The sequence below is a fragment of the Anopheles gambiae genome, chromosome X (assembly GCF_943734735.2).
Source record: "Anopheles gambiae chromosome X, idAnoGambNW_F1_1, whole genome shotgun sequence".
NCBI classification, from domain to species: domain Eukaryota; kingdom Metazoa; phylum Arthropoda; class Insecta; order Diptera; family Culicidae; genus Anopheles; species Anopheles gambiae.
The window spans coordinates 15596385-15607988 of record NC_064600.1 but is presented as its reverse complement, the minus strand read 5'-3'; positions in this window follow the sequence as shown (position 1 = coordinate 15607988).

Sequence of the window (11604 nt, the reverse complement as noted above, 5' to 3'; positions counted from 1 at the left end):
AAAACAGGAGCCCTCAGCAGCACGAGATTTGCTCGCACGGTGCACGAAAGGAAAGCCACCGTGTGGTAAGTTTACCGGAGCTTAGGCTGTTTAATGGCACCCCCGTAACAGTGGCTGGTTACTCGCCTATCAAGGTTTGAGGTCTCTGTAAGCCCTGTCGAGATGTTAGTTAGCAGGAGCAGTGTTTTAGGTAGCGCTGCCCTAGCACGCAGCAAACAAACGGACAGCTCTCCAGGCGCATTCGTTGACAGACGGATTGTGGCACAGAGGCAACATTTTGATGTGCTCGTGTTAAGCTGCGCTAATAATAGATAATAATATCGCCACACTTTCCTATGCGACTTTATTGGTTTGTTACAAAAATAACACACAGCCAGATGCGAATTTTCAAGAACTCAGCGTACGAATTGCAAAACGTAATCGTTCGGTTCACGGAGAAAAGTTCTATATTGTCTCGGCTAGGCCAAGCCGATTGGCAAAACTGCGCCCCACGCTTGCTATAATCGCGAGCCTAATCTGCTACTACTTCGGCGAGGTGCCATTTTCTAACCCGACCTGCCATGTGTCTCTCGAAAACCCGCGCCTCGACCGAGCGCGAAAAAACGCCTTTTTACGCGCAGCAGCTGCTAGCAGCACGCGTTCGTCGCACATATTCGTACGGGAAATCGCGCGCGTTTGTGTCTGTGTGTGTGTATGTCTGTGTGTTTTCACAGTGAAGGTTGAACCTGATTTCCCGCCATTGTGGTTGTCGGGGTTTTTGCTGTTGCATCTCCTCCTTCTTAACATCAGCTAAATGACAATTACACGTCATATTATCTAACATTAGCGGGAATATATCTAGAACCCGCTCACCCGGTGCCCACCGTGCGACCGAGGGCCGAGGGTGGAGGCGATCCGAGCAGTAGCCAGCCGAGGCTATGACGATGTACGCACGCCGGTGCATTGTGCAGCAGCGCAGGCCGCTATTATCCGGGTTGCGCGGGTGCGGCTTTGAAGGCCTGCACAGCAACGACAAGAGCAACAAAAGCAAAATATGCTCACGATTGCTGGAGAGAAAAGAAATATTTAAACAAAACAAAAAACATACACAGCGAAGCTTCCTCCACATTCATACTGCTGCTCATTGTGGCATGGAAGAAAAGTGTGGGAGCTTCGCAGTTCAAAGTTTCGTCGCTGGATGTGCTTTCGCGTAGCGGAGCGCCATCTGTCGGATGATGATGCTTGAGGGCGATTGTTTGGCTAAAACCAACGGCTACCATTCCCGGACGGATATTCTCAATCAACTCTAATAAAACGAGATGTGTTAAAATTTATTTGTACAAAAAATGCTTTTAGCAACAACAACACAGTTGCGGCGGTTTGGCGGTTTTGCATACCTTAGTTCAATACTGTAAGTTCAGTAACCCAGGTAAAAAGTATGTGCTCGTTTTATTACATTTTATTACACCCTAAAACTTTAAGTTACTTCTGCAAAAACTCTAAAAGTTTTAAGATATTAAAAACCCATAACAGCTGTGTCTTTTTTAGCGAGAATACTAAGTAAAATAATGCTTTTTCTTCTTCTGATCTTCTTGTTCTAGTTTAATGTTGCACAGACCCAGTGTACAATTGTATATGCATATTTTAGAAATTGGAGAGATTATGAGATCCATCGTTTACGTAACGCTGGATAAAAAAGACAGAGAGAGAGAAACAGAAAAAGAAAAAAGAGAAAGAGAGAGAGAGAGAGAAATAATGAGAAAGAGAAAGATATATAAAGAGAGAAAGATATAGAAAGAGAAAGGGAGTGCAAGTAGTAAACGTATTAAATGTTTCTTACAAAACACCAGTTTTTTTACCTAGGGAGATTGTTGAACAAGTTTGTGTTACCAACGAGTTCAAATCGAGGCTAATCTTCGGCATATGGCTAAAGTCGGAGTGCATATGGCTAAAGAATTTTGTGCCATATTGTTTTGGGATAGGTCGAACCCCTCTTTAGGTATAGTTGCAGCTTAGATCATGTTACTTCTGCAAAACGTTTAGGAAACAGATGAAATCAGATGCCAGCACAAACACGTGTTACTTTTGATAGGCTGTTACAAACGATCTCAAGCTTTCCATGAGGCAGCCTGCCAAGATCAATGTGATTAGATAAAGCACAGGTGGGCTTATGGCGCTGTTTTTGATGGCCATAATTAATGAGGATTTCTATGGATATTAGCAGGAAGGGAGTAACGGTTACAAAGGACTCACATGAAAATCAAATGAAGATTTGTCCCAGTCTGGACTGGACTAGACGAACCGACCTGTAGTAATTTATGGAGCTTGGGCAGCATCAAAAGTAATAATTCACTGTTTTGACGTACGTAAATGCTGTTCACAATCATTATCAGCTCAAAATATTGATAATCAAAATGACACCAATATCAAGATAAAATTTACTTTTCTGTGTTGGATAAACCAACGTAGTTAGTTTTGATCTTTACCTACTGGATATTGATAGTTGGCACAAAACAATAAAAATAAAAAAAATCAGAAGTCTATGGCTAATTGAAATTAATCTGATATTTTTTTTTACTTTATTTTACATCAATGTTTAAACTAATGCAACGTAATTGTTATCCCAAATTGAAATGATCTGATAAGATCTGATTTTTGTATCATAATGTCATAAAAAAACTAAAGTGCAACCCGTGCTATTATTTGCAGTAGCATTTTGGCCCGCGGGGTCAAATGAGTTTGACATCGCTGGTGAAGACGATATTGTCAGCTATTTGTTTTCTAATATAACAAGAATGGGATTTTGCCAACTTTACAGCCATTCGTATTTTCATATTTATAAGAGACTGGATTTACAACAATGCTGCAAATCAAAACAAAATACCTAATTATATTGGACATTGAAGATGACATGCGTAATGGACTACAACTATACGAATCAAAATTTTCGTCAAAAACTGTAAAGTTCAGCCTTCACTATAGGTGATTTTGGATGCAAAAGAGTTTGTTTGAAAAAAAAATACTGTACGTAGAAAAAAAAATGAATTAGGATATGATGTGAAATTACGTGCGCATTAAAGCGGCAATAAGCAATAGGTTTATGCACAAATAAGCATAAGCAATTATATTGTTGAGGTCTTTGTGTCGCTTTTGTTTAATTTTGATCAGTTTTGAACCGTTACTCATGCGTTTTGATTTAAGCCTCTCATGGCCACCTTAAATTATTTTCTAAAAATCTTAAGATTTTTATTTTTAAGACAATCATCACTTGGTTAATATTTTTTATTTTTAAATTACAAAAATACAGTTTAAAATTTATTACTATAACACTTTTTTTTATTAATGGGAAACGGTCCAAAAAGGCCGTATTGCTTAATTATAACACTTATAAAACCTTTTAAAAAAAATTAAACACATTTTAAAACTCGTTAAAAATGTATTTCTGTTAAACCTTTCTAAAACAAGTTATTCGTATTTTTGGACGATTTTGATATGCATTAATTAGTACAAACAACTTATATTTCAAAGTATCTTTATAGTAATGATACGACCCTAAATTCGTTTTTGTTTGTAATACGTCATGTAATAATGGTCGTACATTTTGTTTTGTTTTTAAGTATACACAGATATGAAATAGCATTTCGCACAATTCATACACTCACTGTGTTTTATCTATCTCTTCCGGATGGTGAATGTCCTTATAGTTATGGTAGGCGGTGTACTTATTGAAACTATCAACCAGCGATGTGAATCGAAAAAAAAGGTATAATATAAAACAAACTATAATTAAATACAGGATCGTTTGATACACAATAATATTAGACTTATGATTTGGATCTTTAATTTAGAATGATTTAAGAAACGTTCTAGAAAATTCTTGTGTCATGATTCCGGATTTTGTTAAACGATTTGTCCTCTATGTCTATGTGGAGTGATATTGATAGCCCGTTACTTCATGGACAAAATACATCTAGTACACCTAATGTAAAATGTTTTAGAATTGTCATTTGAATGCAAATATGTAGCTTAGAAAACTAAATATCGAAAAAAAAAACAAATTGTTTACTTTTGTATGCCTATTCCAATGATTTATGTAAAGAGGCGAATGAGGCCAATTGGCTCAAAATAGAGAATAAAAGATTTATGTTTTTGATGAACCACCACTGATGTTCATATGCTTTAGATTTACACCTCATGAATTTAAATGCTGTTCTGCATTGAAAAGCAGATCAAACATTTTCAAACAACTCTTGTAAATCCGATAACCACTACGTTTACTGTATTGTTGCGGTTTCTATTATGGAGCATCAAATAAAATGTGTGTAAAAATCACCATGTATTTTTGCGTTTGTCTAAGATAAGATATTTAAAAAAAACAGAGACACAATTATATTTTCTAAATTATACTTCAAGTTTGACCATATCCATTTCTATTTTCTATGTTTGTGTTTATAGTCCATTTTATCGATATTGAATGTCAAAATGTTTTTGAAATTAGTAAGATGCATAAGACATATAAAAAAGAATAAAAATAAATGGAGTTGGAAACGAGCATTGATTAGGGATTTTCCACACATACAAACAAAGTACAGGGAAAAACTATTTTTTTTCAGCAAATCAAAAACAGTACAAACAGTATTCCTATTAGAAAAATCCAGAAAGTGGCCGTATAACTGATTAGTGGATTACTTGTCATATTATTGCTCTGCCTAGCGTCGCTTACATCTAAGTGTTCAAACAGGCTAAGCTCAAACAGGCTCATAAAACACTCCCCCTTGTAAGATAACGATTTAAAGATCTAGGTACAAGTCCAGGTCAACTACAATTACTGCTACCGCCTTTCCCTATCCGATCTCAACATCTTGAGTGATTGGTGTCCTGGCCAAAACGCATCTCCTACCTATCTCTGTCTGCCTTGTCTTGCTACTGTCAACCACTGCCCGATGTGTGGATTGCCAAAATATATAAACAACCGCGGGGCTTTCTAGACATCAGCTCGCCACCGCACGACGGCCCAGCACGATTGAGCGGTGCCGCAGGGTAAACAAACTTTCCGTTTCCGTATGCCGGCTGACCACACGGGCAAACGATATTTCATATCGCAAGCGACACACCACCACCACTGCTGGAGCAAATAGTCGGTAATAAGCGTTGGGTTAGCATAGGTTTTCGTTGGTAGCAACCGCCCAGCCGACAGGGCGACAGCAAAGGCAGCGTTAAAGCAGCTGCGAATTAAACTAGCCAGCGACGTACAGTACAACCTGCAAGACGCTATCCGGGTGAAATGTGTGCGACCGTTTGAAGTCGGTCGCTTGTGAGTAGCTTTTTCCATCGAGCATGGCCGCTGGCATTCCCATCAACAGGGATTAGATTTTGCACCTCATTACCGCACAGCATGGGCTACAGCCTCCCGCCATTGCTGGCCAGCGCTAGCAGTAGAGCCACGTGCTCGGTTTGGTACGAACCCAGATTGCGTTCCTCGGTAGGGAATGAGTTCACTTCGCTCAACTACATGCCTTAATGTGCAACATGTAGGGGTTTTTTGGCGTGAGCCATAATGTGAGTTCGTTTTTCGCTCGCCCAAACGTCCTGTTGATGACATGTGTGCGTTTGCAAATTTTATCAATGTAATACACTGTTTCCTTACACCGCCCATCGGTAATGACGGTGCGTCGCTAGGAAGGCGGGCAAATTATACGCCCACAATCAGCCACTTTGTGCTTTTCTTGCTTTCGGGGATTTTCTTTTCCTTTGCTACCTCTACTATAATACCGCCGGCATCATCATCGCACAAGGATCATTGGTCAAGCTTGGGTAGCGATTGTCCTGCACAGCAGAACCGATTACGACCGCTCTTTCCGTTGGTGGCACTCCATAGCTCGGATCATGCAATGGTCGAGAGCCCGGAGATCCTATGCACACACTACTCGGTGTGCTATTACGACGCACAAGAAAATGGATTTCCCCGACACAAACATTCAATAAAAAGGGTACGCAGAAGAGGCAAACAGTAACAAGCCCATTAACATGCGTGGTTCGAGAATGAATGACGATTGTTACAAGCTATGCACTTTTTGTTCCACTGCCCGTAGAATAATTTCATTTAAATATTCACTTCGTGTAGGATATCTCGAAGTGTTTGTCTAGTTTTTTTTATTTACCATAACTATATAGACAGTCGTTGTTCGTGATTAGCGGCAAATCCGGAAGAGAAGAGAAATGCTGTTTCACATCTTTGTATATTATTTTGTTCAAAGTTTTAGGAACATTATTTCATGACTTATTACAGCAAACACGAATTTAAGGTCGTACCATCCCAAGAAACGTTTCCTATACTGTTTACACTTAAACATGTTTAAAGAATGTTTTACTATGAGTGTACTAAACCACATAGTTTTAACATGTCTTTTGAAGATACTTAATAATCTTTAAAGTTGTAAATCCTTTAAAATTCAGCGATTTCAAACTCATTTGACCCCGCGGGCCAAAATGCCTCTGAAAATAGTAGCACAGGCCGCAGTCTAGTTTTTACATGATAGTATTTGATACAAAAATCAGATCGTTAGCAGATCTTTTCATTTCATTTTAGGATGATAGTTACTTTACAAAAGTCAAATCTTTGATGTAAATAAAAGTAAGAAAAAAAAAAATAGCTGTGGTAGATTATTTTTAGTTGGTCATAGGTCTCTGATATTTCCAACATTTGCAAAGAATTATGGCAAGTGACAAGATTCAGTACGCAATAATAATGTGCAAAAACTAACCATGACTAACGCGTTAGTTCCAATACAGAGCAGTAAATTTTGTGAAGTAAAGTTGATATTGGTGTCAGTTTGATTATTAATATTTTTTAGATAGATAGATTAAAGTAGCGACTTCTTACTTTTGATGCTGTCTAAAGTTCATAAATTGCAACAGGTCGTTCAGTCCAGTTCAGATCTTTACAGAGGAGTGCAAGATTCAAGTCCTTAGAACCCGTTATTCCCTTCCTGCCAATCTCCATAGACATCTTCATTCATTATGGCGACCAAAATCAGAGTAATAAGCCCACCTGTAGTTTATCTAATCACATTGGTCTTGGATGCCGGATGGAAGCCTGATAGTGATCGTTTGTAACATTCTATCAAAAGTAACACGTGTTTGTGCTGACGTCTGATTTCATCTGATGTCTAAACGTTTTGCAGAAATATAATGTTCTATTCTTTAGTATACCTAAAGATGGGTTAAACCTTTTCCAAAAGAATATGCCAAAAAAGTGTGAGAGCTTGCGTTTTTAATTCCTGTTGGCTGAGTGATTTTGTTAATTTGTACGTCTTTTTCTTATAGATTTTTTTTATTGGTCGCCAAGTGCCTTGATTGATGGCTTAACAATAAAAAAGTAATGTTCCTTAACTACATACATATGAGTAAGACATTCACGATATGAGGTTGAAACTAAATCGTGAGTTGTGTTTTATAAGAATTGTGCATCGGAAAGGATATATTTTCCTTGATTTTTTAATCATTTTACCAAAATTGGGGCGGTCCCGTAGTACAGTCGTCTAGTCGTATGACTCAATAACATGCCCGTGTTAATTATTATTAACGACCGATTCGATCGCAAGGTGTTGTTCCCAGTAATTATCGATAGAGGGCGACACGGCCCGCGTTTAGTGTGGTCAACGTTCACCGCTGATCGGGCCGAGTATTCCCGAACGCTTACATTCGGAGCTGCAGGAGAGAAAATTCATTCTTTCTCCTAACCCCGAGACAAGCGATGGATTTTTAGCTACGCAAATAAAAATATCGATGCTTAAAAAACGCTTGATTTGATAAAAACAATTTACTTGGGCTGAAAGAAAGAATCCTGTTGCAGTCTGCAACAGCCCGTCATGGGTTCAAGCCTATAATGGACCGTCCCCCCCGTAGCAAGGATTGACTATCCGGCTGCGTGGTAATCAATTATGTCTCGAAAGCCTGTATAGGGCGCCATGTCTGCGTAGGACGTTAGAAGAAGGCCAAAATTGTGCGGAATTGAAAGCATTCGTCAAAATAGCCATGCTTAATTTTCCTTGTATGATACAACAGTTTTTGCAATTCTTATCTTTTTATGTATACATGCATAGAGAGAAGCTAGGAAAAAAACGACAAGGTTTTATGACGATACGTGGTCTGACAATTCATATAGAATCTTGTGGAGTTGAAAATCTCTTCGTATTTCAGGAGTCCGGAATTGACTGACATGTACTATAGAAGCAGAATTGCTTCTATAAATAAATTTAGGCTCAAGCGGTCGCGGGCCAAACCAAAAAACCTCCATCAATTTGACATCTCTGCTTTAAAACGGTCTTACGACGCTTATAAGACTGTTTGTTAATACTAAAATTGGAGCCACATAGTTGGAATATGTCTTTTGAAGATGCTTACCAGTTTTTAAAGTTGTTAAACCTTTAAAACGTTCTGAAGACACAAGACTGGCTTATAAGACTTATAAGTTAACTGGCTTTAATAAACCTGTAAAAGTATTCTTAAGCACGTTTTCAGACTTGATATTTTAGACTAAGGCATCAAGATGAACTGATCTTATAAAATGCATATTAAGTCTTGGATGAAGGGAACTTGCAACAAACTATACAGGCTGAGATGCACTATTAACGCATATCGAGGATAAGCCTTTTTCAGCCATAATATATTTGAGTTTTTTTTTCCTTTTGCTTTTCTACAAATGGTGGTTATTCTACAAATTCAGGACCATTTTTCGTTTTTTTTCAATCATGTTGCTATTAACTGATATTGTATTAAATGAAATTTGTTCAAAGAACTATCAAATTAAGAAAACTGGGATTGTGTAAATATGCATATACCAGGTTCCGCGTATCTCGGACACTACCTATACGTGGAGAGTCTTAAAACTTGTTAGTCTACACAGGTGCTTCCTAAAGCTATGTGCTGTTTAACACTTTAAGCGCCGCGTCATATGAAATCGCACGACGGCTTTGTTCACCGCTCAGCACTGCATCTGACGCTCACCAATTCTCTTGATAACGAATGAGTTAGGAAAGAGAGAACGAGAACGACATGTGCTACGCCGCTTATCGAAATGAAACAAAAGAGTGATAATAGTCGCACGAACAATTGTCGCTCTCATCGCTCTCTTGTCATGCGCTACGTGCTCACTCGCAAACTGTGACGTCAGGCCGGCGGTCAAAGTGTTAAAACTATCTTAGCCACACAGATAGCACTACAAATCGACTGAACTTGTGATCAGGAAAGACCTTCTGATCTAAAGCCAATGGAGTCCATTTGTATTGTATATGTATATGATTGTTGATTTGTGTGACCAATATGTGTCAGCCATGTTGATATTTTAAATAACAAATTCATAGTTTACATAACAAACAGAAAAATGGCAATTTTCTAAACATTTTTCACTTCATGTTTATTATGGCACAGCCTTGAAATAGCTTTTGGTGTAAGTAAAGGGTGTTTAAAACAAATCTGTATTTTTAATACGTTGTATTTTTAAACTAAAAAGATGCATATTATTGAGGCGCTTTCACATTTTTCAAAGTATTATAATATATTTCAACAGTGAATATTTCTTGGTCTGGATTTCTGCTTATAGATTTCATCAGAAAAAAATATAAAGACAACGTGATAATTCTCAACCATTAACATGACTTCATATTCAATACTTCATTGCCGTCACAAGAACATATCCATAGCACTACGCTGTAATTTTGATAGTTCATTTACGCCTCACAACTTTAAGGTCTAGGAATAGTTTAACTAGTAGTCTTAACAGAGTTCTGTACATGGGCCCGTTCAGTCTTAAGTGAGTTTTATTATAGGCTTATTAGGTCATACAAGACATTCAAATGAAAAAAAGAAGACTTAATCGAATAACCGTAACAACAACGTTAAAACTATGATAAGATTTAAAATGTGCCTTGGGATAGCTATAAAGACAATTTAAAAACTATGTTTTTTACACTAATTAATGCATTTTAAAATCGTCCAAAAATACAACTAACATATTTTAGCCACATTTCGTATATAGACACCTTTTTAAAGGTTTTATGATTTGTATAAGAATAAATGTGAAAACACAAATTTACTGTTAATGGTTGTTTTAAAAGTATTAACCAAAGTATGTAAAAAGACTTTCAAAAAAATCATTTTATATTGCCATACGATTCTTATCAATTTAGTGAATAATGGTCCAAAACATGGGATGGTTGTTACATACATGGGTATGGAAAGTAACCATAATCTGATTGTTTTTTCTCGCACCACCCACTTCACCATCGAGGGTCGCTTAAACCGCTACAAACGCGTCCATAAAAGTTTTGGAGGAAGTGCAGACGCATACAATATTCAATTGCAGTACATAAATTTACTGTTTTTATCTATCTCTTCCGTGAAAAACGCCTGTTCATATAGTTATGGTAGGCGGTGTATAAATAAATAACGTGAAATAATATAAAATGTATAAAATAAACCTTAAACCTACCAATTACATATGTAAATGTAAAAACAATATTAAACTTACCTAGTTATTGTAGATATTAATCAAGGAATAACTATCCATAGTTTACTTCAGAAGTATTGATCTTTTTATGCCTTTTTTCTGGCAAAACGCTGAAAGGGCAGAAAAACATTGATTAGATTTATACTACATAAATTGACATTTGTTATTTAATCTCTAAACCATTACACGCCTGCCGCAATATATTTTTTAATACTTTCATTAAATTTTTATTTTTATTATATGGGTGGAGACGCATGGTACCGTACCGTGAAGCTTTAGTTGGAAGAGTAAAAAATGCAATACTGCAATTTTTACGTAAAAAATAAAAACAGATCTCTTTCGCATTTTTAATTGCTTTCTTTCCCATTTAATTTTATTAACAGAATTTGCGTTTTAATTAAATTTAGTAAAACCCCAAAGCTAATAACAGTATTACTTACGTAAAGCGTTTCGTTTCTGTGATAGATTGAACCAGTCCTCCCACCGAGCTAATGGTCCATTCATTAAACGTGGAATGAACTAGATCAATACAATAGCAAACAAAAACGTAGCAATGAACCGAATCCGAAACCCCTAACCAAGAGCGCTTTACAACGCTCAGCTGAAGCTCGTATGGAGGCGCATGGTGTCTCGTGTCCTTTCGAATTTAAACTCATCTATTAAAACATCTCGGGGTATTTGAATCTTTTGTGCACCGCATAACCCCCACTCATCTCCACCTCTTTTCACTCATCAAACATCCCAACAGCGAGTGTGTCTGCATGCAACTGCGTGCATCGCACAAATCGTGTCTAATTGTGTTTCGTTTGTTTGCATTTGGTACTGGCTGCAGGCCACTCGTCGTCCGGGCGGCAAGTGTGATAAAGCGGGCATGGTGGGCAAGGGATGTGCGCAAAAAAAAAAATAGAAACAGAGTGACAGTGCTAGAGAGAAGAAAAAAAGAAGCTATAGCGACAGAACACTTACACCCCAAACACCTAAGGACCTAGGCGCTCGAAAATCGCCCTGCCACGGACGTGATGGCCATTGGAGTTCGTGCGCAGGCACGCCTCGCTACTCGTGCACACACAGCTGGTGCCCGGAGCGACCGCTGGTTTGCGAGCGGGTATATAAGC